This window comes from Anolis sagrei, chromosome 10, assembly GCF_037176765.1.
Source record: "Anolis sagrei isolate rAnoSag1 chromosome 10, rAnoSag1.mat, whole genome shotgun sequence".
Lineage (NCBI taxonomy): Eukaryota > Metazoa > Chordata > Lepidosauria > Squamata > Dactyloidae > Anolis > Anolis sagrei.
Window position 1 is genome coordinate 17,167,692 of NC_090030.1, and position 13,546 is coordinate 17,181,237.

Below are 13,546 nucleotides of genomic sequence, written 5' to 3' on the forward strand. Positions count from 1 at the left end.
AGTGCAAACGTGATATATGAAATGGCAAGGTGTTGTTTCCCGTTCACCAGACTCTGAGCTCGGAGTAAGCAGCACTCCATTTCTCCTTGGTTGCCAATCCATAAAAGTAATCATCTTCCTGCAGAAGGATGGTTGGACAAGCTCATGCAGTTTGGCACCACTTTAACCACCTTGGCTTAGTGGAATCATTGATGATGATGATGATGGTGGTGGTTGTTGTTCTTGTTGTTGTTGTTATCATTCTTTGAAATGCAACAAGATGAGTCCACAGCAGACAAGATCGCTCTGCTGGCTGTTGTATTGGATCACACGTTGGACACTTCCCAAGTATCTAGGACTGTGTGATATATCAGCAAATGATGAGTGCAGATCCCAGTAAGGTGGCCTTTTGCAGCTGGCAGATGGTAATCATGTTAGTGCCAATTGTGTTTAAGTGCAGGCTAAGGTCTTTAGGCACTGCACCCAGTGTGCCAATCACCACTGGGACCACCTTGACTGGCTTGTGCCAGAGTCTTTGCAGTTTGGTTTGGATTGTGAGCCATTCTGGCATAGTAGTTTGAATGTTGGATAATGACTTTGGTGATCAGGGTTCAATTTCCTGTTCAGTCAAGAAACCTATTGGGTGATAATGGGTAAATCACACTCTCTCAGCCTCAGAAGAAGGCAAAACTCTGAACATGTAAGCCCGGGGACTGTAGTGCAGCTAGCTGGGAGTCAGCTGCATTAAGATCATTACTGACCAAAAGGTCATGAGTTTGAAGTCAGGATGGGTCGGAGTGAGCTTCTGACCAATTTGTGTAGCTTGCTGTCGACTTTTGCAGCCCAAAAGACAGTTGCATCTATCAAGTAGGAAATTTAGGTACCGCTTATGCGGGGAGGGTAATTTATGACGCCATAAAAATCTCCAGCGGGCATGCAAAGAATGAGGAAGTACTTCATCAGTGTCAGAAATGGACGGTGAGGCGACAGTTCTCCTGGTGGCCAGAATATCCTCATGAAAAAACTGGAATGTTAAATACTAGCCTCTGTGTGTCTGTCTATAGATGTTGTGTGTCTATGGCATTGAATGTTTGCCATGTATATGTACATTGCAATCCGCTCTGAGATCCCTGCGGGGTGAGAAGGGCCGAATATAAATACTGTAAATAAATAAATATATAAATTGGGATTGCCAGAAGTTGGAAATGACTTAGAGGCACAACAGCAACAAATATCAAAGGATAGAAGGACAGCATACAATGAAATCAATTTGAACAATTGGAAGCAATTTTATGATTCTAGATTTCCTGCTCAACCATAGAAATCACACACTCTCAACCCCAGAAACTCCCAAGATAGGTTCACTGTTGGTTTATCATAAGTCAGAAACAATTAGCGTATTTTTAATGGCTGCCCATTCAGTGTATTCTCAAAGCTTTGACCAAGTCCATAAGGTTCAGTTTCCTTTGCTTCTCATATCCCATCATTGCATCTGACGTGTTCCAGAGTCACACCTTGCCTCCCGATGGTAAGAAATGGACGACCAGCCTAGCCATAAAAAGAGCTGCGCATTACTATTGCGGTTGTCTCGAGAGAAGAGCAGAGACACACCGCCTGCCTCTCACAATTAGGGTGATGAATGTCTTGTTCTTTGAGGCTTGTTTGAAAGTCAATTATGCAGATTATTTTGAGAACCCAAACAGATGGTCTTGCCTCCCCTCTTATGAGACAATCAAGTTGAACTTTGAGATGTGCATAAAAAATGCTCTCATTTGTTAGGCTCCAATGGGGATATTTGCACACACATTATCCAAGAGCTCTAGATGGTTTTATTTAGCTAATCCCACTACTTTTGTGCATTATTATTATTATTATTATTATTATTATTATTATTATTATTAGAAACACAACAAGGTGAGTCCACACCAGACACTCTGCTGGCTGTTGTATTGGATCACACGTCGGACACTTCCCAAGTGTCTAGGACTGTGTGATGTATCGGTGAATAATGCGTGCAGATCCCAGTAAGGTGGTAATCTTGTCAGCGCCGATTGTGTTTAAGTGCAGGCCAAGGTCTTTAGGCACTGCACCCAGTGTGCCGATCACCACTGGGACCACCTTTACTGGCTTGTGCCAGAGTCTTGCAGTTCGATCTTTAAATAATAATAATAATAATAATACTTTATACCCCGCCACCATCTCCCCAAGGAACTTTCTGTTTGAAACATCGCAAAGCTTCCAATTAAGAGGGGAAACATGAAAAATAGATGATGATGATGATGATGATGATGCTGATGATGATAGGAGCCCCCGGTGGCACATTGGGTTAAACCCCGACCTCCGACAGGATGCAGGTTCAAATCCGGGGAGAGGGGGATGAGCTCCCTCTATCAGCTCCAGCTCCTCATGCGGGAACATGAGAGAAGCCTCCCACAAGGATGATAAAAACACCAATTCATCCGGGTGTCCCCTGGGCAACATCCTTGCAGACGGCCAATTCTCTCACACCAGAAGCGACTTGCAGTTTTTCAACGACTAATAATAATAATAATAATAATAATAATAATAATAGACACAGCATTTTATTTGAGAACACAGAAATGCTGGACCACTCTCACAACCACCATGTCAGACTACACAGAGAAGCCATTGAAATCCACAAGCATGTGGACAATTTCAACAGAAAGGAGGAAACCATGAAAATGAACAAAATCTGGCTACCAGTATTAAAAAACTCTAAAATTACAACAGCACAAAAACATAGAGGAAACAAACAAGGACATCTAATCACCTCTCAACAAAAGTTTGCTCTAGGCACTGTCAGGCCATTATATGCTAATCAAGGTGGTCAGTTGAAACATTCACACCTAGCTACAGCAGACAAGAGTCCTTTGTCCCACCCTGGTCATTCCACAGATATATAAACCCTTTTTCCTAGTTCCAACAGACCTCACTACCTCCGAGGATGCTTGCTATAGATGCAGGCGAAACGTCAGGAGAGAATGCCTCTAGAACATGGCCATATAGCCCGAAAAAACCTACAACAACGCAATAATAATAATAATAATAATAATAATACACAAAAGCATATTATTAATTCCTCATATCATGTCAGCTTTTCCAGTTGTTATTGTTGTTGTTGTTGTTATGCTTTTGTGTATTATTAATAATAATAATATGCTTTTTGTATTATTATTATTATTATTATTATTATCATCATCATCTTTTTTCATTTTTCCCCTCCTAATTGGAAGCTTTGCGATGTTTCGCACAGAAACCAAATATTGATTCTCCATCCCTGAGCCTCAGCTTTCGATTCACGCCGGAGGTTGCAGAGGGAGCGACTTTCTCTTTGCATCCTGCTAGTTTTTCAAATTAATATTATTATTGCTGCTGCTGTTAAACCTTTTTCTTTTCGGCATCCAACCCGGAGCGCAGGGCAGGGAGGACGGATTGATCCAAGCGCCTGAATAATTTACAAGGCAGGCCTTTACTGGAAAAGCCGAATGCAACGGTGACCTTCAATCCCCTCTCCTCTCCCTCCTGCTCCTGTTTTGTCCTGCCAAAGGAAGTGCAATTCTGATGTTTTAATGATAGTTCTAATGGAGCAAAAACATTGAAGGGGCGGTTATTTGGGAGGCAGACAAATAGATTCAAAGACAAACACATGGCTATAGGCAGGATGACAAAAGTAACAGCCCTCAGACAGAAATGCAATATATGCCTTTGTAACCTATTACTAAATCTTTCGGTGCATCTACACCAGTGTTTCTCAACCTGGGGGTCGGGACCCCTGGAGGGGGTGTCAGAGGGGTCACCAAAGACCACCAGAAAATACTGTATTTTCTGTTGGTCATGGGAGTTCTGTGTGCCAAGTTTAGTTCAGTTCCATTGTTGGTGGAGTTCAGAATGCTCTTTGATTGTAGGTGAACTATAAATCCCAGCAACTACAACTCCCAAATGTCAAGGTCTATTTTCCCCATACTCCACTAGTGTTTACATTTGGGCATATTGAGAATTCGTGCCAAGTTTGGACCAGATCCATCATTGTTTGAGTCCACAGTGCTCTCTGGATGTAGGTAAACTACAACTCCCAAAGCTCAAGGTCAGTGCCCACCAAACCCTTCCAGCATTTTCTGTTGGTCATGGGAATTCTGTGTGCCAAGTTTGATTCAGTTCCATTGTTGGTGGAGTTCACAATGCTCTTTGATTGTAGGTGAACTATAAATCCCAGCAACTACAACTCCCACAGGACAAAATCAATACCCTCCCCCAATCCCACCAGTATTCAAATTTGAGTGTATTGGGTATTTGTGCCAAATTTGGTCCAGTATATGAAAATATATCCTGCATATCAGATATTTACATTGCTATTCATAATAGCAGCAAAATGACAGTTATGAAATAGCAACGAAACTAATTTTATGGTTGGGGGTTGCCATAACATGAGGAAGCGTATTAAGGGGTCATGGCATTAGAAAGGTTGAGAACCACTGATCTACACTGTAGAAATAATGCAGTTTGACACCACTTTAAAAGCTATGGTTCAGTGCTATGGATTCCTGGGAGTTGTAGTTTGGTGAATTACCAGCACATGGAAACCTTTCCAATGCATGATTCTGTCTGACAAGGGGACATCCGAACTGTAGATTTAATGCAGTCTGACACCAATTTAAATGTTACGGTTCAATGTTATGGTATCCTGGGAGTTGTAGTTTGGTGAATTACCAGCACGTGGAAATCTTTCCAATGCATGATTCCTTCTGACAAGGGGTACATCTGAACTATAGAATTAATGCAGTTTGACACTACTTTAAATGTTATGGTTCAATGTTATGGAATCCTGGGAATTGTAGTTTGCTGAGATACCAGCATGTGGAAATCTTTCCAATGCATGATTCCTTCTGACAAGGGGGACATCCGAACTATAAAATTAATGCAGTTTGACACCACTTTAAATGCTATCATTCAATGTTATGGAATCCTGGGAGTTGTAGTTTGGTAAATTACAAGCACATGGAAATCTCTCCAAATGCATGATTCCTTCTGACAAGGGGGAACATCTCAACTACAGAATTAATGCAGTTTGACACCACTTTAAATGCTATAGTTCAATGTTATGGCATCCTGGGAGTTGTAGTTTGGTGAATTACCAGCACGTGGAAATCTTTTCAATGCATGATTCCATCTGACAAGGGGGACATCCGAACTATAGAATTAATGCAGTTTGACACCACTTTAAATGCTATGGTACAATGTTATGGAATCCTGGGAGTTGTAGTTTGCTGAATTACCAGCACATGGAAATCTTTCTAATGCATGATTCCATCTGACAAGGGGGACATCCGAACTATAGAATTAATGCAGTTTGACACCACTTTAAATGCTATGGTTCAATGTTATGGAATCCTGGGAATTGTAGTTTGCTGAATTACCAGCACGTGGAAATCTTTTCAATGCATTATTCCATCTGACAAGGGGGACATCCGAACTATAGAATTTTTTTATATATATATAATTTTTATTGAGAGATTTTCCATAATTACAAGCATTCTTATCAAAACACATCTAGATTACAGTAGATTATTGATTCAAACATCCTTCCTTTTACATTTCTCCTTTAAAAGTTCACAATTAACACATCCCCAATCTTCACGTAAACTCGAATGTCATCCTTAAGTATATTATTCTCTACTGAAATCCGCATTCAGCTAGTGTGCAAGGGGGGGGATGGGTTAGAGGGGGAGGAAAAAAGGGGGGTGGGAAGGGTAGTGAGGGGTAGTCGGGTTGTGAAGAAATAATTTAAACATACATACATCCATTGAACTTCCCAACGGTCTTGGGGGTAATTACATCCTTGTATATCCTTACTTACTATTACCTATCCTTGTTGCGGCTGTCGACAATCGAAAGAAATTCTCATACAATTAAGTTTTTCTTTTCTTTAAGAAAGAGTCTAAGTGGGTACCAATCTACTCTTCTCTTTACATTTATGTTATATATCAAGTTGGATAATGAGTCTAACTCCATAAAGTCCTTTATCTTATATAACCATGCCTCCAACAATGGCATTTCCCTCGCTTTCCATTTACTCGCTATTACAGTTCTCGCGGCTGCTGAGAGATGGAAGAGCAAACTCTCCTTATTTTTCTCCAACTTAAAGTCCAGTAAGTGCAGGAGATAATATTCCGCCTTTAGCTCGAACTTTAATTGCAGGATCCCTTGTACATTTCGGTGGATCTCCTTCCAGAAGGTTTTGACTTTTTTACAATCCCACCAACAATGTATAAATGTGCCTACCTTGGTACCACATTTCCAACATAAATTACTTGCTCCATGATGAAATTTTGCTATTCTTGTTGGCGTTAGGTACCACCGTGTATACATCTTATACCAGCTTTCTTTAATGGTTACTGTCTTAGTGAGTGTCAGTTTATCTTTCCAAATATCTTCCCAGTCTTTCAAGAGGATGGTGTGTTTCAGATCTAACGCCCATGAAATCATATTTTCTTTAATAAGTTCCTTTTCTGTTCTCCATTCTAGCAATTTTTGATAGAGAGTTTTAATCATCTTCCTCTCCTTCACCATTACCTTATCCCAAAGAGAGTCAGTTGGAGCAAAGCCTATCTTATTCTCCTCCTTAAAGGTATCCATGACTTGGTGGTAATGGAACCAGGAGAAATTTGCATCTAGGGACTTCAGTTCCTCTATTGATTTCATTCTGTATTGGTTTCCGACCTTTGCTAACAGGACCCTATATGTATGCCAGCTACCACTTGGGAGCTCCCTTTTTTGAAAGGCCTCGATGGGGGAAATCCAGAGGGGTGTTTTATCGTAAAATCTGGTTTTATACTTCTCCCATACCTTCAGCAACGCCGCCCTGATGGTATGGCTGGTGAAGTTCTTTTCTATTCTGGCCTTCCCGTGCCATAAATAGGCATGCCAGCCCCTCCTTAACTCTGCACCCTCTAAATTTAGAAGTTTTTTCTTTTTGAGGGTTGCCCACTCCTTAACCCAAGCCAGAGCTGAGGCCTCAAAATATAGCTGAAAATCCGGTAGCGACAAGCCTCCCCTGTCCTTCGCGTCTATCATCGTCGTATATTTAATTCTGGCATTTTTCCCATGCCAAATAAATTTCTGTATATCTCTTTTCCATATCCCGAAATAATGATTTGTTCTAAGTATCGGGAGCATTTGGAATAAAAAAATCATCTTAGGTAAAATATTCATTTTTATCAGAGCCACTCTCCCCATGATACTTAGCTTAAGCTGTTTCCATTTTTCTAAATTTTTGGAGATTTCTTTCCAAGTCTGCTCATAGTTATTCTTAACCAGTTGTATATTGCTTGCTGTTAGAGTTATCCCTAGGTATTTGACTTTCCCAGCTATGCTAAATTGTGTGGTCCTCTCCAGTTCTAATTTCTTAGCTTGGCTGATGTTCTTTGTTAATAGTTTAGTCTTTTGTTTATTTATTTTTAGCCCGGCCACCCTTCCGTACTCTTGAAACACTTCTATCCAGTTTGTGATGTTCTCTGTTGGGTTTGATATTATACAGACAATATCATCCGCGTACGCTTTTAGTTTAAACTCTTCCTTTCTTATTTTCACTCCCTTTAGGTTTCCATCTCTCCTTATTCCTTCTAGGAGGATCTCCAGTGACCATATAAATAAAAGGGGTGAGAGGGGACAGCCTTGTCTGGTCCCTCTTTCGATTTGGATATTGTCTGTGAGATGGCCATTTACTCTTATCCTAGCTCTTTGGTTTGTATATATAGCCTTTAACGTGTTATTAAATTGAAAACCCATGTCTCTCTCCTTAGCTAAATGCATCATAAAATCCCAATTCACTCGATCGAAAGCCTTCTCGGCATCTACAAATAAAAGGCCTAATTCTCTTTGGTGATTGACTTCATGGAGCTCTATGATATCTAGAATAGTTCTTATATTTTCACTCATTTGTCTTCCGGGGAGAAATCCATTTTGGTCTTCCTTAATTACCTCATTAAGATAGATTTTAAGTCTGTTAGCTATTGTGTGTGCAAATATTTTATAATCTATATTCAATAAAGCAATTGGCCTGTAATTTTTGACGTTGTCTTCCTCTGAACCCGTTTTATGTATTAAGGAAATAGTCGTCTCTTTCCAGGAGTCCGGGATTCTACCTTCATTTAGTATATTATTAAATAATGTGTTCAGATGTGGTAAAAGCTCGTCTCGAAATAACTTATAATATAACGCTGTTATTCCATCCGGTCCCGGCGATTTTTCCATAGGGAGATCACTTATTGCTCTGATTATCTCACTTTCCTGTATCTGTTTATTCAATAGTTCCCTTTGTTGTTCTGTGAGCTTCTCCAGGTTATATTTTGACAAATATTTAACTATTTCCTCTTGTGGCGTATTTTCTTTCTTATAGAGTTCCTCATAGAATTCCTTAAATTGTCTGCTGATCCCTTCCTCGTCTGTGTAGTAGGTCCCTTCCTTTGTTATCTTAATAATGTGTTGGGATTGTCTTTTTTCCCTAAGAGATTTAGCTAGGAGCTTACCCGGCTTATTAGCTTGTGCATAATGTTTGGCCCTCAGGTATTTCAAGTTTTTAGCTATGTGTTCCAGTTGGTACGAGTCCCTTTGTCTCCTCAGCAACTCCAACTCTATCATAATTTTTTTCTTTCCTGGCTTCTTTTTAAGTAGGCTCTCTTTTTCCTCAATGCTCTTCAACAGTTTAGTGAGTTCCTCATTTCTCTTTCTGTTGCGAGTTATTCCTTGCTGGATTAGGTGACCTCTTATAACCGCCTTCCCGGCGTCCCATACCACCTCTTCCTTTACTTCTTTATTAGCGTTGAGCTCAAAGAATTCTTTAATTTTATTTCTACACATATCTACATCTTCTTCTTTTTTAAGCAAGAATTCATTTAATCTCCAAGTCCTTTGCTGTTTGTCGCTAAACACCTTTAGAGTTATGGGGCAATTATCAGAATTGCCCCTAGGCAGTATTTTTACCTTTTCTGATTTAGTTATAAGGGTCTTGGACATCCACACCATATCGATTCTGGACCAGGTGGAGTGGCGGGCTGAATAAAATGTGAAGTCTCTACCTAAGGGGTTTTTGAATCTCCAAACATCGTACAAGTGCCAGTCCCTTTTTAATTTAAGGAATCTTTCCGGTAGTCTTCCACCGTTCTCTCTGGTCCTCTTCTTCCCCGTTTTATCGATCTTACAATCTAATACTCCATTAAAGTCCCCTAACAGAATTAGATTGTCAAACGACTGTTCATTAAGTTTCTTTCTAAGTAGTTTCAGAAAGTTCGTTTTGGGGCCCGTGGGGGTGTATATATTACAGATAAGTAGTACTTGGTTTCCCATGGAGATCTTGATACCAATCATTCTTCCCTCGTTATCTTTGAAGGCTAAGGTGGCCTTATAAGTGTCTTTAACATATATGATCACCCCCCTTTTCTTTTGGGTGGCTAGAGAAAAACATTCTTGACCTAGTTGGGGCTGTGCTAAGTACGAGCTGTGTTTAGAAATAATATGGATTTCCTGTAATGCAATAACATCATAATTACTTTTTTTGAGAGTGCTATATATTAGCTTCCTTTTATTTGGGGAGTTCATCCCATTTACATTATTCGAATAGAGTGATAGGCTCTTCATCTTGATTTACATGTTTGTCTTTTCCTAAGGGTCCCACGCCTTTATCTCCCTCTTCATCTTCTAGTGAGTCCGGTCTGGCTCTCTTCTTATCTTTCCTACTCCATTCTTTTTTCCTCCCTTTCTCACTTTTCGGTGACACAGCTCCTTTACCTGTTTCCATCTTTCCCTCCTGGATGGACTCCTTTTCTAGATCTTTCATCAGTTCCTTATAAAAGCTTTTGGCTTTGTCTTCAGTTGTTAACCAGAGCCTGTTTTCTTTGTATGTGATTTGGACTCCTTCCGTGCGTTCCCAACGGAATTTTATCTTGTGTTTCTTGAGTTCGTCCGTTAAAAAATAGTATTTTTTTCTGTTATACATCGATGACATGGAGAACTCCTTAAGAATAATCACCTTTCTTCCTTTATACAATGTTTGCTCCTTTGATTTTGTTTTCAAAATCTCGTTCCTGACACATTTTCTTGTGAAACTTACTACGACATCTCTCGGTACATTATTTCGTTTAGCATAGTTGGAATTCACTCTTCTAACCACATCTATTTCTTTGCTAGCCTCTTCGATAGAAAGTTTCAAGATGTCTGCAGTGATCTCCACTATAATGCTTCTTAGGTTATCTCCCTCCTTCTCCTCAAGATTCCTGTATCTTAGCTGAAATTCCGTTTCCGAATTCATCAGCGAGTCTTGTTGTTTCTCCGTTTTATCACTCCTATCTTCCAGACTTTTCACTCTGGCTTCATTCTTTTCCTGGGCTCTCTTTAGTTGGGCGTTCTCTTTTTTCAATTCCTTAATTTCCTTCTGGGCACCTTCCAAGTCCTTTTTCACCCCCTCCATATCTTCTTTTATCTCCTGCCTCAGTTTACCCATTTCTTTTTGAAATAATTTTTCCAAATTAATTTGGGTTTTTGCTTGGTTGTCTTCTATTTTTTTTTCAATATTCTCCTGAATTTTCCACATTTCCGCTAATAGGTCTTTCAGCGATACATCCCCTTGCGTGGAGTGTCGTCTTGCTGGAATGGGTGTGGATATTGAGGGTATTGGTGTTACTGCTTGGGGGGTTTGGAGTGGAAATGGGGTTGCCCCCTGTTGGGTGTTCAGAGTCTTACTTTGTTTCGGAACTGTTACAAATTTCTCCATCCTGCCCTCTGCCAAGCTAAGCTTTTGTTTAATATTCTTTAGTAGGCTTTGAAAATCTTTTCTTTTTATGTTGTGTCTTGGTTCTGGTGCGGCTTTAGTTCTTGGTAGTAAAGTTGGAGCACTACACCTCACTTCACCATTAAAGTCCATGTTCTGTCCTTCGTTCCTGTTGCTTTATTCTATTTGGGTCTCCGTCTTCCCTTCTGTTCTTTCTTCCTCCCCCCTCCTGCCTTCAGGGAGTTTCTTTACAGAGAATTATATACAAAGAATTGCTCTTACCAGTCTGGTCCTTATGAAGATTATCCTCGCAGCCGGTTCTCTCTTTGTATTGCCCTTCCCCACTTCTTCTACTCCTGTTGGGCGTCCCCTTCGTGCCAGGCCCTTACCAGTATTTTGTTTAATTGTTTTATTTTTCCTGATATTGGTACCCGGCCTACTAACTGCACGCTGGCTGCGCGCAGCGATTGCCTCGCGTAGCTGCCGTCCCTGCTTCGTTCCGTTGCCTCTGGGCGTCGAGACGTCACTGCTTCGTTCCGTCGCGTCGGGGCATCAAGACGTCAATACGTCAGTACGTCCCACGTCCCACGCAGCTCTGCGTCTCCGCGCGCGGCCTCCTGTGGTTCCTGTGTTTTCCGCAGCCTCACGGGGGCGCCTATGCCCGTGTTTTGCTCACCTAGTCTTGTTGCAGTCTTCTCTCTTAAAGGTACCGACTGACCTCTCCTCTCCTCACGAGAAAGGGTGAGCTTCATGGGGCGTAGTGGGGGTGTGCTTGGTTGAATGTCTTGGATTGGGGGGCTTTTGTTGTTGCAAGATGCTGCTTTCTTTCTTCCTTTATCTTCCACTTAGTAAATGAGTTCTAAAAGATTCCTAGTCCTTTCCTATTAGATTCTATCTCGCTCCGTTTCGTAGACGCCGCTTCCGTGCCCCCATTTCCTTGTTGCCTTCTTATAGTCCATCTAGTTTATCTTCTTAATCCTTGTCTAATATCTAAATGAAGGCTGGCGGTATTTCCGACCCCTTGGTCGCACACCTCTCGAGGCGCCCACCCTCCGCTCTGCCAGGCAAGAGTTGGCCGTCTCCCTTGAGGGGAGACCGCTCCTCCGCCCCCGCAGAGCTCTGAGGGCTTAGCTAACAAGCCGTCCTCAATACCAACAGCTTGTGGGGTCTCTATGAGCCCCTTCCCCTTATGAGAAGTGCGAAAGGTACCTAACTACCTTGCGGAGCTCCAGTACCTCACTCCTACCGCCATTCCGCCTCCACCGGAAGTGTCCCGAACTATAGAATTAATGCAGTTTGACACCACTTTAAATGCTATGGTTCAATATTATGGAATCCTGGGAGTTGTAGTTTGCTGAATTACCAGCACATGGAAATCTTTCCAATACATGATTCCATCTGACAAGGGGGACATCCGAACTATAGAATTAATGCAGTTTGACACCACTTTAAATGCTATCATTCAATGTTATGGAATCCTGGGAGTTGTAGTTTTCTGAGATACCAGCAATGTGGAAATCTTTCCAATGCATGATTCCTTCTGACAAGGGGGACATCCGAACTATAGAATTAATGCAGTTTGACACCACTTTAAATGCTATCATTCAATGTTATGGAATCCTGGGAGTTGTAGTTTGGTAAATTACAAGCACATGGAAATCTCTCCAAATGCATGATTCCTTCTGACAAGGGGGAACATCTCAACTACAGAATTAATGCAGTTTGACACCACTTTAAATGCTATAGTTCAATGTTATGGAATCCTGGGAGTTGTAGTTTGGTGAATTACAAGCACACGGAAATCTCTCTCTCATTGGGTATCAGCCGTTGGTTGAGGTTCTAGGTTTGAGCCTGCCACTTTTGGACTCTTGCTGAGGTGTTCCAGCGAGTGTCTCTGTAGATCTTAGAAAACTATTTCTTGATTTAGTGACATCAATGATTATGACTGAATCTGAATAAAGAAACCCCAACTGTTAATCCAATGGAAAATAAGCATGCAGTTTTCAACTTCTATTTGGAAAATCCAATAAATGCATTGAACTCCACTTTTCCAGCAAATATTTAGTCCCGTTCTAGGATTGTTTTGTTTTGTTTTAATCATGCCCTCTCTTCTTGTCAACTTATTATATTCTGAGTACATGCCACCGTGAATTGAAATATACGGCTGATGAACACAGTGATCGGTTGTCAGAGGAGCCCATGCAAACATCTAATACAGTCCCTGGGAAAGACAAACAAGAAACCAAAAATAGATTTCAATGTTGTGTTCCATTGAGGTGTTTGCTATTTCTTGGGGTATGCAAGCTAATAAGTGCTATGACGTACTTTATTACCACCTAGTGACAGAATGCAGTATTACAGAACTAATCACACTGCAGAAAATGCAACACAACAAATTGCTTAAGGAATTGCTACACCAGAGAAACACAAAAATCCTTCTAAACCTCTCCATCACAATGGACCATGTTCTGCATTTGCAGCTCCCCTGAAGCCCCATACCCACACCGGTGTGTTGCAGTCTTGAAGGCCTTGCAATCTTGAAGGCCTCCAAGTAGGGTGAGGTTCAAGCAAGAGGTTTTATAGGAGCTTCTCAAACCCAACACTATAACTCCAAACCCACCTCAAAAATCAAAGCTAGATATGAACATCCAGTCACACAAAGGAAGAAGGTTGCATTCTAAACGTTTGAGGGGGCTTATAAAGCTTTGGATGGATGAATATTGTTTGATCACCTGCTGATCTCTCCAGGCTGTGGAACACACCTCAGTTGCAGAATAATAGGTT